The 21,843-nt window shown below is 39.9% G+C and overlaps 1 pseudogene; it reads left to right on the top strand.

Annotated features, from left to right (window-relative positions):
• Positions 1-16,862: 16,862 nt before the first annotated feature.
• LOC121303475 lies at positions 16,863-16,981 on the top strand (annotated as a pseudogene).
• Positions 16,982-21,843: the final 4,862 nt, after the last annotated feature.

Below are 21,843 nucleotides of genomic sequence, written 5' to 3'. Positions count from 1 at the left end.
AACTTGAAGCTACTGCACTAACAGGTAACTATGATGTGATAGGTGTTACAGAAACGTGGTTGTCTGAGAGTGATGGGGACGAATTTAATATTTGTGGGTATACACTGTATAGGAAAGACAGGCAGGACAGAAGAGGAGGAGGGGTAGCGCTATACATAAGAAACAGTCTTGAAGCCCAGGTGTTAAACCTGGACAAAGAAAATAAAACCGAATCAATATGGGTCAGAATAATGGACAAAAATTCAAAAGGCATAATAATAGGAGCATGCTATAGACCGCCAGATTCAGACGGTGAGCACAATAATCTGTTATACAATGACATTAGAAATGTGTGTAGCAAAGGAGAAGCCATACTAATGGGGGATTTCAACTTCCCCCAAATAAAATGGGAAAACCCGGTGGGTAGCGCGAAGGATGAAATAGAAATGGTGGAAATGACAAATGACTGCTTCCTAACACAATTTGTCAAGGCACCGACTAGAGGGGAGGCATGCCTTGATTTAGTCTTTTCAAATAACGAAGATAGAATAACTAAAACAGAGGTCAGAGAACCACTGGCAAACTCAGACCACAACATGGTCTCATTTGAAGTGTTTTTTAAAACCCCAAAAGTAATGACTAAAGCTAAGGTTTACAATTTTAGAAAAGCAAACTATGAAGTTATGAAACAGAGACTAACAGAAGTAGATTGGAGTAAAATAGAGAAAACACCCACAAAATGTAGTACTAGAGGCACAAAACAATTATATCCCTAAAGTAGACAAATCTAAATGTAAAACTAAATTGCCAAAATGGTTTAATAGATCAATTAAAAAAAATATTCAGTGAAAAAAGGCACTTTACAGAGCATTAAAAAAGGACCAAAAAGAAAGTACGCAGAAAGAGTACACAGAACTGCAAATGCAAGTCAAAAAGGAAGTTAGAAAGGCCAAGAGAGAAATAGAAATAAACATTGCTAAGGGAGCTAAAACCAATTCCAAAATGTTTTTCCAATATTACAACAGCAAGAGAACATTCAAAGAGGAGATTAAATGTTTAAGAGATACAAATGGCAAAATCGTAGATGAAGAAAGAAAAATAGCAAATATGTTAAATGATTACTTTTCACAAGTTTTTACAAAGGAAGATACTGACAACATGCCCCACATGTCATCCAGTTCCTATCCAGTTTTAAATAACTTTAGCATAACTGAGGCAGAAGTGTTAAAGGGACTAGGAGCTCTTAAAATAAACAAATCCCCTGGGCCGGATGAGATCCTCCCAGTAGTACTCAAAGAAATGAAAGAAGTAATTTACAAACCGCTAACCAAGATCATGCAGCAGTCTCTTGACACAGGGGTGGTACCGACAGACTGGAAAATTGCAAACGTAATACCGATCCACAAAAAGGGAAACAAAACTGAACCAGGTAACTACAGACCAGTAAGCCTGACTTCTATTATATGCAAACTTATGGAAACTATAATAAGATCCAAAATGGAAAATTACCTATATGGTAACAGGGTACTGGGAGACAGTCAACATGGTTTTAGGAAAGGGAGATCGTGCCTAACTAACTTGCTTGATTTTTTTGAGGATGCAACATCGATAATGGATAATTGCAAAGCATATGACATGGTTTATTTAGATTTCCAGAAAGCTTTTGACAAAGTCCCGCACAAAAGATTAATTCTCAAACTGAACGCAGTTGGGATTCAAGGAAACACATGTACATGGATTAGGGAGTGGTTAACATGTAGAAAACAGAAAGTACTGATTAGAGGAAAAACCTCAGAATGGAGTGTGGTAACCAGCGGTGTACCACAGGGATCAGTATTAGGTCCTCTGCTATTCCTAATCTACATTAATGATTTAGATTCTGGTATAGTAAGCAAACTTGTTAAATTTGCAGACGACACAAAAGTAGGAGGAGTGGCAAACACTGTTGCAGCAGCAAAGGTCATTCAAAATGATCTAGACAAGATTCAGAACTGGGCAGACACATGGCAAATGACATTTAATAGAGAAAAGTGTAAGGTACTGCACGCAGGAAATAAAAATGTACATTATAAATATCATATGGGAGATATTGAAATTGGAGAAGGAATCTATGAAAAAGACCTAGGAGTTTTTGTTGACTCAGAAATGTCTTCATCTAGACAATGTGGGGAAGCTATAAAAAAGGCTAACAAGATGCTCGGATACATTGTGAAAAGTGTTGAATTTAAATCAAGGGAAGTAATGTTAAAACTGTACAATGCACTAGTAAGACCTCAACTTGAATATTGTGTTCAGTTCTGGTCACCTCGCTATAAAAAAGATATTGCTGCTCTAGAAAGAGTGCAAAGAAGAGCGACCAGAATTATTCCGGGCTTAAAAGGCATGTCATATGCAGACAGGCTAAAAGAATTGAATCTGTTCAGTCTTGAACAAAGAAGACTACGTGGCGACCTAATTCAAGCATTCAAAATTCTAAAAGGTATTGACAGTGTCGACCCAAGGGACTTTTTCAGCCTGAAAAAAGAAACAAGGACCAGGGGTCACAAATGGAGTTTAGAAAAAGGGACATTCAGAACAGAAAATAGGAGACACTTTTTTACACAGAGAATTGTGAGGGTCTGGAATCAACTCCCCAGTAATGTTGTTGAAGCTGACACCCTGGGATCCTTCAAGAAGCTGCTTGATGAGATTTTGGGATCAATAAGCTACTAACAACCAAACGAGCAAGATGGGCCGAATGGCCTCCTCTCGTTTGTAAACTTTCTTATGTTCTTATGTTCTTATGTTCTTATGTATTACAAAGCCCAGACTAAATTGTTGGCTAGTCCGAGTTTACCCAGTGGAGGTGGGTTGTCGAGGATTTGTGGCACACTCTACAACCCAGTTTCTAAGAGACTTCGGTTTCAGTGGTTGGGTCACACAGTGAAGAACTTATCTGAAGCAGCAGAAAGGAGCAGGAATTGGCTGTGGTTGAGACGGAAAGATACTGGATGGGGATCTCAAGCACAATAGCAAGAAAGCAATGCTGATGTACAGGTAAGTTAGCTGGGCTGAGCTGAGTGGGGGATGGAGGGGGGGGTGATGCTGGGATGCCAGAATCACTGTTGAGCCCTCTTGAGGTGTCGTGGGCTAGTCAACGAAACACCGAGGATGGAAGGTGCCCACTTGAAGACCCCAGAGATGTACACTACTTAGCTCAATCCAGACAGTTGTCATGCTGATGCGCTGGTGAGACAGCACTGGGTTGATCCCAGAAACTAGCATCACAGCCGTTGTGTGTGCTGATGTCCTGGGGAGGCAAAATAAGCTGATCCCTGGAGCCAGCGTTACACTTCAGCAATCAACACCAGACAGAAGGATATCTACATCATCAGATGGAAAGTTACGCAAATGGATGGAGATGCAGATGGATAACACTAGTTTACTGGAAAGCTATGTCTTAGTTGGTGCTTATCTTGGCGAGAGCCAAGTTCAAATCAGCATGAAGTTCAACACCTACTCTCATGTGATGGAAATCTTTGCTATATTTTGTTGATTTCAATATGTGGTTAAAAAGCTGCTCTGGTGTTTTAAGAAGTGCATGCTTATAACATATTCATTGTTATGATTCTGCAGCTGAAACACTGTATGGGTATTTCATTCAAATATTTAGTAACACTTAAGAGCAGACATACATGTGAAATTCACAAACTCTGAGAAATTTAAATGAATTTCTAAAATGGTTCAAAAGACTGTCATGGCGGGTCTTGTTAACATATTAAACTGCAAGACTGCATGTCAGGCTTAACATCAGGACCAGTTTTCTGTTCAAAACTCCTAATTATTAATATTATTCTGGTACCTGTGTTTAGACACTAAACAGCTTTTGTTCAAAGAGTGCATCCTTGTTTACCTTAGACAAATATGTATTTGTAGCAGGGGAGATCTGTGCTGACTCTGCTGGCGTGTTCACAGTGCTGCAGGAAGAGGGCGGCAGTCGTCCAACAACCGCCTGTGAGTCATGGCAGTGACACGGGGAGGTGGGAAAGTGGGTGTGTAGACTTTCCCCCTCTCTGAATGGCTAAGAGGCGAGTCTTGGGGAGATTGTTAGTCCTATAAGTTAACGCTCTGCTGTTTTCTCATGTCTGCCCTTGTAGACGTGCCTAAAGTGCGGAAGCGCTGGTCCAGGACCGAGAAACAGTCGGGAGAGAAAAGGAAACGAAACGTTTCACAGCGAGACAGTGAGGGCGGGGAACCCTTGGGCAGACCCCAGAAAAAAATAACTAAGCAGGCCAGTTAGCCGGCAGTGTAGGTCGGTGATCCGGGTCTCACGGGTAGCCGCGCCCGGGATATAGCTGTCAAGTGCAGCACCTTTTCTTTGTAGTTTTATTACTGTTTTATTTTCCCTGTTTTTTGTGCCTTCTGTTTTGAATTATTGTTTCGAAGCACCTGCAAGTGCGCCGGTATTGTGTACCATCGCTTGGTATTCCCGTGGTTCTGTTTACCATCGTTGGTAAGCAGACCATGGACCAACAGTGCCCTCTGCGGGCTAAAAGAAAAAGAGCACCCCAAAATAAAACTGGGCACCTGTGCGGTGTTGCCAAGTCCACCTGTCTGTCTCCTGTGTCAGTGAATTACCCACCACCCTTCCACAGTATTGCAATGGTGTATTTGCAAATAACATTTATCTGAAATCTGTCATTTCAATTTTTACAAATGAAAAATGTTGGATAACCAGGACAACATGAACTAGTATTCATTATGAAACAGGGAGCAGAGAAAGTGTAGTCCTGGGGAGCACAGGACTACAGTTCCCAGAAGGCCACTGCGCTGACAAGCCTCTAGAGAGAAATTATCATGTTCACCTGGCTATGATTGCAAATTAGAGCCAGGTTCATGGTTTATAAGTAGGGGTCTACCTAAATCGTGATTTTGTGGAAAGCGTGAAATTCACCTCTTTTAGGGGCCAATGCATACAAACAAGTATGGAGAGGTAAAAAACTGTTTAATTGAATTACTGCACAACACCAGCGATGCAAACTACATGTCTTCGTCCTGTAGAAGCCCTTTCTTATTCCTTCGCAGTCCTGTGTGCATTGCACTGAAACAAAAAACAAACAAACAAACAACGTGCACAAATAACATCTGCAAAAAAAATCTCCACAGCGGTTAACGTTCTTGCTTACTACTCAAATGACAACTAAGTTTTAATCAGCCCATCAATGTGTCTTTACTGCTTTTCTGTGACCTGTAATGTGCAGTTGGGGGTGGGACAAAGTTGGTTCTGCATTTAGGTTGCTAAAATCTAGTTTCAGCATTGGAGGTAAAATAATAGAAATGGACAACAAAAAAAGCAAAGTATATTTTGGCTGATGATCGTTTCAAGATAATTTCCCAAAGAAACTGTACATGCAGTTTGAGGTAGTTGTTTTGCATATTTTAATTTGTCTGGAGAAAATATGATTGATTGCTATTTAGCTTAAGAATCAACATTAATCGAAAGCTACTACAGAGGCTGCTGAACAGAACATAAAACAAACAGTTTTGAGAAACCAAACTGGAAAGTCAGCCCAGAACAAAAGTATTCCTGTCTGCAAGTTAAATCAGGACTACACGATCTAGCACAGCCACCTCGCTTCAACCTGCTGCTTACTTTTTCGCAATTGTTGGATGGGACAAATAACATAACGAACGTGTTGCATACATTGCCTTAATTAAAGAATGCCAGATGCCCCTGGGTATCCAAGTTCTGTGGCTGTTTCTAATCGATTTCCACATCTGTATAATATGTAAATTTACCGCAATTTAAGTAGACCCCTATTTATAAGGAGTGCAGCCAGTCTGTTTGGGGCTGCTGAAGAGTGTAGAGCCTGGTTGGGAGTGTGTTCACCGTAAAGAAAAAAAGGCAGTGTTAAACTTTGTGTAGTGTTTTTGTGTTCAGGGGTAAACAGCTTAGTTGTCCTGTTAGTTTAGGTTCCTGTTGGTGTTTGTTCTGTTTATTATTTTTTTTATTTAGTTTTGGTGTAAATGCTTTGAAATTCCACTTCTGTATCTGGGTCCTGTTTTTAAACTGGCAACGAACTGCAGAGAGGTGCAGCTCATTTACATCATATACAGTAAAACACTGCAAATCTGAACATCAATAAGTTGATGTCTCTGATTTCCCAGCACAGTACTGGTGCTGCAGAACACTGCCTGCAGAGCTGACTCAAAGCATTCTGCAAAACACACCCGCTGCAGGCAGAGCTAACTTTGTTGCTGGTATTTAATAAATTATTCCTGTTTTCAAAGATGCTGCTCCCCTAGGCGTTGGATTGCAATGTTTTACTGTGTTCTATATTTAATATGTATCTTTGTAAATACCCCCAACATTTAATCTCAACATTTTGGGATGAGCCATTACAAAGAAACATTTTCAAGAACAATGTTTACATAACAGTGATTTAATTTCCTGCAAAGGGTGAAAGTGCTCTTTTAATGAGATTCTGTAAGTTTCAGTAGTTTGACATGTACAGAAGCAGCTGATAGCAGTTACATCATAATAATAGGATTGTTAAGGAACTTGGAAATAAATTGCCTGCCTGCTTCAAAAATCATACTGTTAGTTGGATGGGAAAATGTTTACTTGCATGTAAATCATTATATTATGTGAAGACTGGAACTTAGTTTAGGTTACCAGTAATCAGGATAATAAAATTAATAGTAGAAGACGCTGAACTGGAAAATAAGCTATATATATAAAGGCTATATTTGGTGCAATACTGGATTTTCAAAAATGTTAATGCCAGATGTACCCACACGAAACCATTTGGCAAACTAACTATTCAGTCCTACCTGGTCCCAAAAAATAGCTGCTAGAAATCATTCATTTGTGAATGATGATGTAATGGTGATGGTCGATGCTCATTTTAAGCCTTTTAAACAACCATTGATTGCTTAACAAATGACTGACATCACCAAAGGCTCCAACAACCAATCAGGGATGGCTTTATATACTTTCAAAACAAAAGTAGTTAGATAGACAGAAAGCCAGATGAGTGAGATTGTTTTTTTTCTCTGTTGGCTGATTCGGCGATCACAAATACAAGCTTACCAGAAATCATACTAAATCATCTAAAATGTTTATAAACCCAAAAATAAATCAACAAAATATTAACTGTCGTGAAATATTCATAGGATATATATCACAGATGACTCTGCAACACATTTCACTGCAGCTCCAGGCCAAGAGAAATACCTTTTTATTATGAGGTGCAGCATTTCAGTTTCTTTGGTTTGGGTTTAGATGACTGTATATATCACGATAGCATTGCCGGAGAGCAGACTACATTGCTTTACAGAACCAGAAATGGTTACTGGCTGTGGCAAAGTGGTTTGCAGTGTGCAGGTGCAGGAGTGATGCGGTGTGTGATTTGTAATCCAGTTGAAAGTATTTTATTTTTAACAGTCCAGGTCTGGTGACCAAATAATAATCCCCAGCAATACACAGCAATGTGTTGTGCATGGCGTAAATAATAGCGGGTTTGCAGTCCCAAATAATACACACTCATGGTACGTTATCACGATAGAGCACAGGTCCTTCCTTGTTATTTTCTCTCACCAAAGCAAAGGAACAGATTGTGTCTCTCTGTCCCCTTTTATGCCATCACAGATGACCCCTTGGAAAAATGAGTGCACCCACCCCTCTAATCCATGGCTGTCACATCGTTTCCCTTCCGGGTTGATGAATTAATGCACTGGAGTTCCGCCCTCTTTCTAACTGGCCAACTTCCCTTGAACCCTGGGAAAGAACTGTCAGGCCAGCCAGTCCAAGGTACTTTGTTTTCACTACTTAGCGCCCTCACAGGGAATCACTTTATTTCTGTTGACAGATCTATCTAATGGCGAACTTCTTCAAAGTACGCACCCATCAAAAAATCTGGTGTAAAATGATTCTGATACACAAGCCGAAAGTCACGTTATGTCACTCAGACCTCAAACAGGTAGAATGCTCACTGAAGCAGAAGTGTTAAAAGCAGCAAGAGATGGTGCCTCCTTTTCAGATTGAGGCAGATCATTCCACAACTGCACGGCTCTGAAGCTGAACACTGCCACCTGCCTTCTTTCTCTGTGTCCATTGAATACTTGTCATTGGTAAGAAAATAAATGGGGGTTGTTGTTACATTTCCATATGAGAAGAGTTGTCAGACTGATGTGTAAATAAAGACAATAACGCCTGTTTCTTTAAATGTCCGATATGCACGTTTTCAATGCTCTGCTCCATTTCTGATGAAATCTAAATTGGCAAGAAATGACCACCTTGGAGTAGAAACACACAAGTGAGACAAATGACAGGCTTGCTGTTGATTTAAACATTTATGGCTCTGTGTTGGGAGGGAGAATGTCTTCAAGCATGGAGTGGTTGATATGACATTCTGTACGCACTGCACTTCAGGGGCTATGTGCACGCATACAGGGCCAAAGCCAGCCGAGGACTGTGCTCAAGTGTAAACGGAGGGGGGGCTCAAATAATAAGAATCTTTGAATCTGACAGAGCCTAAGCCAGTTCAGGTCAGTTGTAAGTGTAAACACACCGATAGGGAACAGATAGTAAAACTTCATTTCATTTTCTGTTTTCAGGACTGCCTTGGTGAAAGCCAAGCAACAATGATGGAGTCTGTTTACATTAAACAGGAGGAGGTTCTGGAAATTGTACCTATCTGCATTAAACAGGAGATGACTGAACTGGAGCCTGTCCACATTAAAGAAGAAGAGACTGAACTGGAGCCTGTCCACATTAAAGAAGAGACTGAACTGGAGCCTGTCCACATTAAACAAGAAGAGACTGAACTGGAGCATGTCCACATTGAAGAGGTTTCTACAGACTTGTTGTTTAAGGGTACACAAAACGGTCAAAGAGATCGCATCAGTGTATTGAATGTGGGAAGAGCTTCAGCCGGCTAGGAAGCCTAAAAACACACCAGCAAATTCACACTGGAGAGAAGCCGTATCACTGTACTGAATGTTGGAAGAGCTTCAATGCATCAGGAAGCCTAAGAAGATACTGGCGACTTCACACTGGAGAGAAGCCACATCAATGTTTTGAATGTGGCGAGAGCTTCAATCAGTCAGGAAACCTAAAAGCACACCAGCGAATTCACACTGGAGAGAAGCCATATCACTGTGATGAATGTGAGGAGAGTTTTAGTCAGTCAGGAAACCTAAAAGCACACCAGCGAATTCACACTGTATCAATGAACTGAATGTGAGCAGAGCTTCAATGAGTCGGGAAACCTAAGTGGACACCAACAAATTCACACTGGAGAGAAGCCGTATCACTGTTTTGAATGTGGGAAAAGTGTCACTGACGCCAGCGAATTCACATTGAAGAGAAACTGTATTGCTGTCCTGAATGTGGATAGAATTGTAGCCAGTCAGGAATCCTAAAAAGACACCAGCAAATTCACATTGAAGCCAGCCTCCCTCCCTCCCAGTCCCTCACCTCTCCACCCTGCTTATTTGTGTGTGTGTGGAGAGCTGTTTGATTCCTTTTCTCTCTCTCACCCTGCAGTAAATGAAGGGGGTCTCCAGGAATGATAGCCAGCCTGAATCCAGAGACACTGAGAAGGGCTCCATTATTTCAGAATGAACTGCATTGGACATTAATCTCAATCCTCATGCTGTGATGATTTATGCCAAACTTGTTTCTGTGAACACATTAAACAAAGCTGCCAATAACACATCATATTTTTTGAATACCATTACTGTACCAGAGTGGGTGAGAACAGAAGTGAATTGTTTAAAAGAAACTAAAACTAAGAATATCTTCTTGGGTGTGGCAGCAATGTGTGCTTCATCTTATTAGAATGGACTCTAAGCTATTGCACCAGTGCAGACACAAACTGAAACAAGCAAAGTGATGCAAACTTTGCACTGGAGCAAATGCGGTTTTGGGTTTGAATGAGCTTGACTGCTTTGTTGTCATCAAGACCTCTCACAAATATCAGTGCTCTCAACCAAATCAACCAAATCAGTGCTCTCATCAAGCGAGATAGAGTGTGCACTGAATGCTTTTCCTTTCTCGCCGAGCTGCTCCTCAAGATCTTTAGAAATCTCAACAACACGCTCTGCTACTGTATTTGCAGGCTAATATTGTTAAAAACGTTTCTCCTGTCAGGACATACGACCTCAGACACTTTGATTATACAGTCTTTAATAAACTCACCATCAGCGAACGGCTTCCCAGACTTCGCAATCATTTCACTCCCCACAGAACTCGCCAAAACGGCTGCCTCCGGCAACTTTTTCACTTTCTGAAAAAGCTGTTACTGCATCACTAATCCTTTCTTTAGCTGCAAAGCTGTCCTCTCTCTTCTCCCTGATATTTATCATACTGCTCTGCATGCTTTGTTGTACAGTGCCGTTTAATATTGTATTCTTTTAAAACCGCAACTCTTTCCTTGCAAATCAAACATGTCGCACTCTGTTTGTACTCCACAAAAAAAAAAAAATCAAACTGCCCGCTTTTTCTCAAAATTGCCTGTGTTCGTGGTCAATTTTTCTTTTAGCCTGAGACATTGCATTGCTCATTTACGTTTGTTGGGGATCCCTGTACGATATATTTTCGAGTGGCTGCTACGACGAGTAGTTCATATAGTCTCAGTGCCACTGTTATTTTTTGTACTGATGCTGACTCAACGGAGAGAAAAAAAAGTTTAGATCTGATCAATTATCTTTTGTCAATTGTTGTGTCACCAAGCTTTCAGTTCAGTTGCTCCTCCCGAACATGTGTCGGTCTGTATGGATTCTTGTCTCTGCTGTAAACCAGGACTGGGTCAATTTACAGAAGCAAATGCGACAGGTCTTAAAGTGGTAGCAACGTATTACAACAGAACTAACCATAAACAATGCACAACATCGCCTACATACGTTTTACAAGTGTTTACTCGAGTTTTACGCATGCAGCTCCATGCGGGCCAGATTAAATGACTTTTGTGTAAATATTTGGCGGGCCGGATTGCAGCGCTGTGCGGGCCACATTTCGCCCGAGGGCAGTGAGTTTGAGACCCCTGCCCTAGATCAACAAGCAAGCTACTACTTTTTCTGGCGAGCGACGCGTGACGCTCCCTGGTAGCAAAATAAGTGCAGATTGATCTGTTTTGTCTGCCAGTGAGGAATGGTGCTGACACCTCAGAGGATGGGGACTAAATACTCGCCAATACAACCTTTTTTTAGATGCTATTCCTATATTGCCTTTTTAACATCCTCAGCACGAAAACTGGGATACACATGTGTTTTACTTAACACTCTTTCAATTCATGTATCTGGCCAGTCTTTATGAATACAGGAGGACCCGACAATGCTTTTAATGCAATCAGCATTAAAAGCTGCCACGTCAGTGGAGAACAGCACGAGTACTCTCACTCTGAGTTCAAAAAAGGGATTTGTCTAGGGGTATGATTTTTGCTTTGGGTGCAAGGGGTCCTGGCTTCAAATCTCAGCTGAGTCCTTTTTTAAATTATTTTGTATTAAACTTTTCCAGTGTTTATGCATTGCCGGTAAGCGCGCTCAAATTCCATGAACAACAATATCAGAGCGACCAAGGGCTGATTGCATGATGGTTAAACCAGAACTGCAGTCTTTGTTGAAACTGCATAGCAAGTGCTTAAGCATTAAACAGAATTCTAACACAACAGACTATAAAACTATTCAGCTTAGAGTTTCTGTACTTTATACAACACTGTTTATTTTGGTAAGGCATGTGATTGTTTTGGTGTGTAGTCTAAAACAACCAAAAACAAGCATACAATTCGGTGTCAATATATTCCATTTTACAAGGCACGTAACTGCAACACATTTATTTCTTGTTTTTTTTTTATGTGGCAGGGCTAACAACAGAAGCCATCAATCCTTAGAAGATTAATCTTTCAGCCCAAACTTAATATTGATATTTGCAGTTTTCGCCACAGCTCATTATCAATGTATGATCTCAAATGAACGCTTATTTTTTTTGATGGGGCTTAATGCAGTAATGCACATAATGTAGTATCAAATCATAGTGATACCAGATAGTATCACAACTATTGCAGTTTGAACAACAAACAAATTGCGCGTGTAAATCAAAGTAGTGGGGAAATGCATTCAGCGTCATTCTAATCTTTAAAGAAAAAAAGCAGAAATTGCAAAGGTAAGGACTAGAACCCGGGCGAATTGCTTGGAGGACACAGCTCACCACTGTACCACCAACGCTTCTGTACTGTGTCTCTCATAGATGCTCAAATTAAGCCACAGAAATATAGGCCGGTGGGGCAGGATCGCATTTTTCCTCCTTGAACACAAACACATTCCAAAAGCTGTCAATACCGCTACTGGCGAGAATGGGAGCGACAGCATGCATTTGAAAATGATCTCCCCATTGGGGAATTGAACCCTGTTCTCCCATGTGATAGGCAGGGATACTAACCACTATACTAATAATGACAGCATTTCATGTCCTCCGGTAAAGAGCCACCCAGCCCAGAACGATATATATAGTGTGCAGGGTCCATTGTCAATGCAAGTCTGACTTAAAAGGAGTGAGAATGCACTGCAACTTTTTGGCTTCGACTGCTGCTTGACACACAGAACGGCAATTTTGATACTTGGACTCTTCTTAAAATGCATGTTAAAATGTGGAGTGTTTTCAAATTCCATGAATTTGCAGATCTGTGCAGAACAAGACGACTATCTGGCCTCACAAAATGTTTATTAAAAACTGTTAAGGAGTATGGGCTGTGTAGATCGAAGAGAAAAAAAGAAGAGCCCCCCCCTACCATAGCAGGCATTTCATCTTCTGTTATTGTATTGTTGGTTCTTGTAGAACAAAGAAGAGTTTGATCAAAGATGTCCTTCCTGCCGAAATAGCTCAGTTGGGTGATCGTTAGGCTGAATATCTAAAGGTCCCTGGTTATATCCCGGGTTTCGGCAGGTGTCATATTTATATCTATGAAATCACAGGTACAGAGATTGCAGTTAAAGTTTATGCTTTTCAAATCTATGCAGGAAAGAGGGGGCCCAAATCAGAATGAAACTTACAGGGAGTAATCAAAACATCACAAAATAAAGATACACCCCATTAAACAAATAATTTGGAGCTGTCTAAAACGAACAAACCAGGTTCAATTAATTGTATTGCCCATTTCATGGAAGCAGTGTAAATTACCTACACTTTGCATTGCTGCCTTCAGCAAACAAACAAACAAAAAAAAAACTGTGATTTTACCACATGGTTTAGTGGTTAGGCTTCTTGGTTTTTCACCCAGGTGGCCCGGGTTCAACTCCAAGAATGAGAATATGTTTATTTACTGGTGGAGGTATTTGTCAAATAAAAGGATAGAAAAATGAAATCCCACATTATGTTAGCTGCAAGACAGCGAGACAGAGAAATTTGCATCTTGCTATCCCATCACTCCTATGGGCATCAAATCAATGACAAATCTATACTTCAATTCATATATTATCGGAATCAAAAAAGTGGTCTCTGTTGCATTGTGCGGCTGCAGTGCCAATAATTAAAACCTCTACATTCGAGGCTTCATTTAACTTTATTATATTATTTAGAAGAAACGTGCCCACCGGCAAGTCAAATGGATTTGCTGTAGCGGGTAGCATTTAGTTATTGCTATTGAGGTTTGGCCGAGACGTGATTATTGCGAGTTGAAAACTTTAACTGATACCCTCCTGTGGTGACTTGAAATATAGTCGCTGCTGGCAATTTTTGACAGTGTCACAGAGTCTGCTATCATCTAGTTGAAAGAAGAGAACAAATGTTGACACTGTGATTTTCTGGATTTGTTTTTGTATTCAACTGATTGGGTCCAACAATTGTGTTGGTCTCTTTTTTCTTTGTTAACATATACATGTATTTACAAGCTTAGTGGGTGCTTCTCCTGTCTTGTAGATTAGCTTACCATGCAATTGGCATGCATTCTGAACATGCAAGCTAACAAACCACCATCTTTCATTCATTTCACAAAACACAGGGCTTTTGCCGCAGAGAAAACTTTCTGGACAAATGATGAAAAAGCTACAAATCAATTTGCCTCCCAAACCATGTTACTAGGTATCTGGCTTTTTTTTTGCAGTACCATTAAACTTGTGGTGACACACAAAAAAAAAAAAAAAAAAAAAAAAAAAAAAAAGAAACATGGAAATCGGTTTCTTCTCAGAGAGAAAAGCCCTGTTTTTTGGTTGGGGAGTTAAGCTGCTAAACAATTTATGCACATGAATATATAATAAATACAGCCCTGCATGGAACTCATGGGAACGCTGCGTTCTATTGCTTTCCTTTCTCCCAAATATGTCATGCAAATTATGCAACTTCTCTGCACAGTGTGATCAAAGGCGGTTCTAGTATTCAGACTGTCGCTGCGAAAATAATACAATGTCTTTTGCCTTGAGTTCATCGTTTAAACCAACAGAAGAAAAAATGCTAGCAGATGATGGGTGCGATACATCAACCTTTGGGTTATGGGCCCAGCATGCTTCTGCTGCGCCACTCTGCTACAGCTGTGGGCCAAATATTAGAAAAAAAAGAAAAAACATTCTCTCGGGTGCAACTCAAAGCCGTCATTTTGACCAGCTGAGCGTAAATGAGACTGAACCTTGGAAATTTTGCAAGATGGTCTGTTTTCATTTACCCAAATACATATGCAGATAATACAACTATTCTGCCCAGTTTGAGTACAGGTTGTTTTCTGCCAGTTTCGTTTGACAATTCTGATGCTCTGACTCAATTTAAATGCATGTTAAGTTGAGGAATGCAATGTCTGAGTTTTTGACGCAGTCTGCTGCTTGACTCATAAGAACATAAGAACATAAGAAAGTTTACAAACGAGAGGAGGCCATTCGGCCCATCTTGCTCGTTCGGTTGTCAGTAGCTTATTGATCCCAAAATCTCATCAAGCAGCTTCTTGAAGGATCCCAGGGTGTCAGCTTCAACAACATTACTGGGGAGTTGATTCCAGACCCTCACAATTCTCTGTGTAAAAAAGTGTCTCCTATTTTCTGTTCTGAATGCCCCTTTTTCTAAACTCCATTTGTGACCCCTGGTCCTTGTTTCTTTTTTCAGGCTGAAAAAGTCCCTTGCGTCGACACTGTCAATACCTTTTAGAATTTTGAATGCTTGAATTAGGTCGCCACGTAGTCTTCTTTGTTCAAGACTGAACAGATTCAATTCTTTTAGCCTGTCTGCATATGACATGCCTTTTAAGCCCGGAATAATTCTGGTCGCTCTTCTTTGCACTCTTTCTAGAGCAGCAATATCTTTTTTATAGCGAGGTGACCAGAACTGCACACAATATTCAAGATGAGGTCTTACAAGTGCATTGTACAGTTTTAACATTACTTCCCTTGATTTAAATTCAACACTTTTCACAATGTATCCGAGTATCTTGTTAGCCTTTTTTATAGCTTCCCCACATTGTCTAGATGAAGACATTTCTGAGTCAACAAAAACTCCTAGGTCTTTTTCATAGATTCCTTCTCCAATTTCAATATCTCCCATATGATATTTATAATGTACATTTTTATTTCCTGCGTGCAGTACCTTACACTTTTCTCTATTAAATGTCATTTGCCATGTGTCTGCCCAGTTCTGAATCTTGTCTAGATCATTTTGAATGACCTTTGCTGCTGCAACAGTGTTTGCCACTCCTCCTACTTTTGTGTCGTCTGCAAATTTAACAAGTTTGCTTACTATACCAGAATCTAAATCATTAATGTAGATTAGGAATAGCAGAGGACCTAATACTGATCCCTGTGGTACACCGCTGGTTACCACACTCCATTCTGAGGTTTTTCCTCTAATCAGTACTTTCTGTTTTCTACATGTTAACCACTCCCTAATCCATGTACATGCGTTTCCTTGAATCCCAACTGCGTTCAGTTTGAGAATTAATCTTTTGTGCGGGACTTTGTCAAAAGCTTTCTGGAAATCTAAATAAACCATGTCATATGCTTTGCAATTATCCATTATCGATGTTGCATCCTCAAAAAAATCAAGCAAGTTAGTTAGGCACGATCTCCCTTTCCTAAAACCATGTTGACTGTCTCCCAGTACCCTGTTACCATATAGGTAATTTTCCATTTTGGATCTTATTATAGTTTCCATAAGTTTGCATATAATAGAAGTCAGGCTTACTGGTCTGTAGTTACCTGGTTCAGTTTTGTTTCCCTTTTTGTGGATCGGTATTACGTTTGCAATTTTCCAGTCTGTCGGTACCACCCCTGTGTCAAGAGACTGCTGCATGATCTTGGTTAGCGGTTTGTAAATTACTTCTTTCATTTCTTTGAGTACTACTGGGAGGATCTCATCCGGCCCAGGGGATTTGTTTATTTTAAGAGCTCCTAGTCCCTTTAACACTTCTGCCTCAGTTATGCTAAAGTTATTTAAAACTGGATAGGAACTGGATGACATGTGGGGCATGTTGTCAGTATCTTCCTTTGTAATCATAGAGAGAGGAGACCGCGACAAGAATTAAATAAGTACATGTTTCCACCCAGTTATGAAGCAGGGATCTTTCACATGTTAGGCGACCGTGATAACCGCTACACTATGGAAACTTCCATGTATGGATTGTTACATTCTGGTGGGCTTTAATTGAAGACTCCCTTGAACTGCAGGATCCAAAACGGGTTCTCGGCACTGTATGCTTAGAAGGCAGCACAAGAAGCACTCACCAGCAAAGGTGTTTCCATAGTGTAGTGGTGATCACGTTTGCCTCACCCGCGAAAGGTCCCCGGCCCAAAACTGGGTGGAAACACAGCAACGCATATTTTTTTTCAGGGGAGCTCTCCCTTGCAGTAACTCGTATTAGCATACATGAGCCTTGCTATTGGCCTGCACATGTGGAGCCCAGAGCTGCTTCAATGTTACTGTTTGTGACGCTTATAGCCATACCACCTTGAGAATGCCTGATCTTGTCTGATCTTAGAAGCTAAGCAAGGTTGGGCCTGGTTAGTATTTGGATGGGAGACCACCTGGGAATAGCAGGTGCTTCAAGTTTTTTTCTGCAGGTTGACAGGGGGCGCTGTTTCCTCAGCTATTCATTTTATTAAACTGCAAACTATAAGGATAAACATCGTTTTCCTTTTTGTTTTTTATTGCCCCATCCCAGACTCAAACAAATATGATAGTTTAATATGTCGCGCACAACATTCTTATTTACTCAATTCGTGACGAAATGTGACCCACAAAGTGAAATACACCAAATAAAATAAAATAAAAATGATGTATAACATGACAGGAATACAGCAGTATTATTAATAATAATAATACAGTATTGAACATGCTGGAAGCTATCAAATTTGTTGTCCTGTACGTGATTGTAGTGCTGCTTGAATACTCCAGTCCCTCGCTGGATTGAAACTGCACTTTTAAATAACCTGTGCAGGGAGGTGCTGTTTACCTCTATTTTACATCATGGGTCACATTTAAACAGTAATCGTTTCTGCAGGGATTATGCGTGTTAGGTTTAATTTCGAGTTGTGTTTGCTGCCAAGATATGTTTTAGGGGGCTTAGTGGTAGTATTATCTACAGTTACTAATGCAGCTATATTCATATTCAGAACGTAATACAGTATTAAGACAGGGTCCAGTATTAGAAATTAATGTTCATTGACCATTTCCATACATTCTCTATATGTTTCCACATTGTGGTTGCAATCCACAGCGACAAGGGGCTCAGTGATGTTAACAACTAGAGCCCACAATTAACCAATATATTTAATGTAAAGAAATGGTTCATGTCTTTCTTTCTCATAGCTGCTGCTGTGTGTATACACCAGTGCTATTTATTGTGTGTAATTATCCGTCTTGTCTAAGAATGTGCAGATTATATATAAAAAGATATTTAGGAGAGAGTGGCCGGCGATGAGAGCTCTCCCGTGTGATAGCTGACCACGACGTTAAAACTACTAGACAGTTCCGATTGCGCATTAATGAGCGAGTATAAAAGTTACATTGGGAGAAAAGATTTTCATTCATCACTATCTAGACATTTTGTAGATGCCATACATTCAGTTTCAGATTAAGAAAGTGGGAACAATAGTATCATGGTTTACTACATGTCTAACCTTACATAATTACATTTTTATTAATTAACAATTAACAAGACCAGAGCCAATAAACCTGTTATTTCTCTTTCCTTTCACTACCATATTCTAGTGTGCTTGTTCAGAATATGCGTAAATCCTGAAAACGTCTTGTTAATATGGGAACAAAGCCAGCAGTCACTTTATTGATCTCCCTGTGGATTAACCGCTATTGGAACACAGGTGATTGTGTTAAAGATGGTAATAGACTTTCAATGTACATGTTTTAGAGCTAAACGTTTGTTGAGACAGTTCAAGCGCTGCACTTTCAGGCAGCTGGTAGCAGTGTTTACCTGTTTCCTGGATGTTTGCCTTTTGCTCTTACTGTGGAAAGAATAAAAAATGAATGTAAGCAAAACCATTTCTTGAGAAGCGCATTTAGGAGAAAACTTGAGTCTCGAAACACATTTGTAAAGGCATCGGACTCTATTAGGGCATTTCCGAGCTGTTGAACGTTTCTCATTATATACAGGTTTAAAACTCAGTGATGCTCAAATAGCTCAGTTGGGAGACCGTTAGCCTGAAGATTTGAAGGTCCCTGGTTTGATCCTGGGTTTCGGAAAGACAAGGCTTATTTTTGTATTAATAGCTTGAATTAAAAACAGAGCACATTCTTCTCTTCAATGTAATTGTAGGAAATAACAACGTATTACAGTACCATTTTCTAATGTCATTAAACACTTTAACTTTCCCTAGGAGCCTATTGCAAATGTGCGTATTTGTGATGTGGCTTTAAGATGGAAACAAATGTCAAATTGGACAGAAATAAGACATTGCTATAAAATGTATTATATACAATATGTTTATTTATACACTTTAACCAGTAAAATAAATCTGTATCTCTGTCTGTTTATATATATATCTATTGGTCTGTTATATGATCTATTTATCTGTATTATACAGTAATATAGGGTAAAACACCAAATTCTGACCATGTGCATTCCTAATACTCTTACTTGTTGCAATGAGATTTTTGAGCACAAATCAGGCTTGAAACCTAAAAGCTAAGCTTTTTTTACTGTTGCAAGTGCATGGGTCTATATGATTGATTGACTGATGGTATCTAGATAGGACATTTTCTCTAAATGGACTTTTTACCCTGTGCAGAACATTCCTGCAGGACATTTCCTTTAAATGGATTTACCTTGTGCAGGAAATTCCCTCTGATCAGCTCATTGAATGAACCCACTCAACGACATGCTCAGTCCTGCTCTGAGCAGCTCAGTGAATGAACCCACTCAACCACATGCTCAGTCCTGCTCCCTCTGAGCAGCTCAGTGAATGAACCCACTCAACGGCACGCTCAGTCCTGCTCTGAGCAGCTCAGTGAATGAACCCACTCAACAACATGTTCAGTCCTGCTCCCTCTGAGCAGCTCAGTGAATGAACCCACTCAATGACATGTTCAGTCCTGCTCCCTCTGAGCAGCTCAGTGAATGAACCCAATCAACGGCACGTTCAGTCCTGTTCCCTCTGAGCAGCTCAGTGAATGAACCCACTCAATGACACACTCAGCCCTGCTCCCTCTGAACAGATCATTTACTTAACAAACCCAATGACTTCAATGTGACATCATAAAGGAAAGTGATGTCATAATTTCTCTGGCAGTGAATTTTCAGCAGAATCTTCATTGCAGTGATTTACTCTTGAGAGGTAAGTTCACAGAGCTTCTGTTCTCTGGGGATTTATTTATTTATTAGATCAATATACATGTATTGTAATTGAGATGTGTATATTAAACAGACAATTTCATAAAATATATATTTTACAGTTAATAACATGGTAAGTCACTACTAATTGTCCTTCAATGTGTTTTGTGTGTGTTTTTAGTTATTGTATTTCAGGATGAGTACCCTGCTCTATCGAGATGCCCCTCTTGCATTGTATTCTATTGTATTCTATTGTATTCAATGTTATTCATTAAGGGGGGAAGGTGCATCCTATGGTTGATAATATATTTTTTATTCTTTAACTTTGTTTATCTACAGATTACCAGATAATAAAACATTCCTACTGCAGTTAATGAACATGATATTAATCACAAGGACTGATTCCCAGTGTTGTGTCCGTAAGGCCAGTCTTCAGGGAGGACGTGTCATGTGCTTAGTGATGTCATTGATGATGTCATATATGATGTCAGGTGTGACGGGAGATACACACATAAGGGTACAGAGTTAAGGTTGCAATTTCCAAACCTTTTGAACTTTTGCAACCAAACCTTAACATTACTTTAACAAATAATTTATTGTTAACACAATTAGGTTTTGTCTTTTTATATTACATTGTTTCAATTGTATATGTATTAATCACTATTTCTCTCTAATCTCATACACATGGATTGTCTTTATTCTGTATTAGATGTGTTCTACTGGGCAGACACATGGCAAATGACATTTAATAGAGAAAAGTGTAAGGTACTGCACGCAGGAAATAAAAACGTACATTATAAATATCATATGGGAGATACTGAAATTGGAGAAGGAATCTATGAAAAAGACCTAGGAGTTTTTCTTGACTCAGAAATGTCTTCATCTAGACAATGTGGGGGAGCTATAAAAAAGGCTAACAAGATGCTCGGATACATTGTGAAAAATGTTGAATTTAAATCAAGGGAAGTAATGTTAAAACTGTACAATGCACTAGTAAGACCTCATCTTGAATATTGTGTGCAGTTCTGGTCACCTCGCTATAAAAAAGATATTGCTGCTCTAGAAAGAGTGCAAAGAAGAGCGACCAGAATTATTCTGGGCTTAAAAGGCATGTCATATGCAGACAGGCTAAAAGAAATGAATCTGTTCAGTCTTGAACAAAGAAGACTACGTACGACCTAATTCAAGCATTCAAAATTCTAAAAGGTATTGACAGTGTCGACCCAAAGGACTTTTTCAGCCTGAAAAAAGAAACAAGGACCAGGGGTCACAAATGGAGATTAGACAAAGGGGCATTCAGAACAGAAAATAGGAGGCACTTTTTTACACAGAGAATTGTGAGGGTCTGGAATCAACTCCCCAGTAATGTTGTTGAAGCTGACACCCTGGGATCCTTCAAGAAGCTACTGATGAGATTCTGGGATCAATAAGATACTAACAACCAAATGAGCAAGATGGGCTGAATGGCTTCCTCTCGTTAGTAAACTTTCTTATGTTCTTAATTGTTTTCTCATATTATTGTATATGTATTGATCACTGTTTCTTTCTGATAACATACACATGGATTGTCTTTATTCTGCCCAGCCCTGTCTCGCTATCTCGCTGCACCAGCTAGGAGTTCAGATTTAGCTTCATTATATTACAGAGCGCAATTCTTTACTAACTTTTACAAATGAGATTATTAGAGGCCCGTGCCCGTATGAGAAGCTGTGCCTGTATGAGAAGCTGTATCTGTATGTGAAGCTGTGTCTATGAGAAGCTGTGTCTGTATGAGAAGCTGTGTCTGCCTGTATGAGAAGCTGTGACTGTATGAGAAGCTGTGTCTATGAGAAGCTGTGTCTGCCTGTATGAGAAGCTGTGTCTGTATGAGAAGCTGTGTCTGTATGAGAAGCTGTGCCTGTATGTGAAGCTGTGTCTGTATGAGAAGCTGTGTCTGTATGAGAAGCTGTGTCTGGATGAGAAGCTGTGCCTGTATGTGAAGCTGTGTCTGTATGAGAAGCTGTGCCTGTATGAGAAGCTGTGTCTGTATGTGAAGCTGTGTCTGTATGTGAACCTGTGTCTGTTTGGGAAGCTATGCCTGTATGTGAAGTTGTGTCTATATGATAGGCTGTGCCTGTATGTGAAG

Source organism: Polyodon spathula, chromosome 32 (genome assembly GCF_017654505.1).
Source record: "Polyodon spathula isolate WHYD16114869_AA chromosome 32, ASM1765450v1, whole genome shotgun sequence".
Taxonomy (NCBI): Eukaryota; Metazoa; Chordata; class Actinopteri; order Acipenseriformes; family Polyodontidae; genus Polyodon; species Polyodon spathula.
Note: the sequence above shows the minus strand (reverse complement) of the source record. Positions and strands in the feature narration are given on the sequence as shown.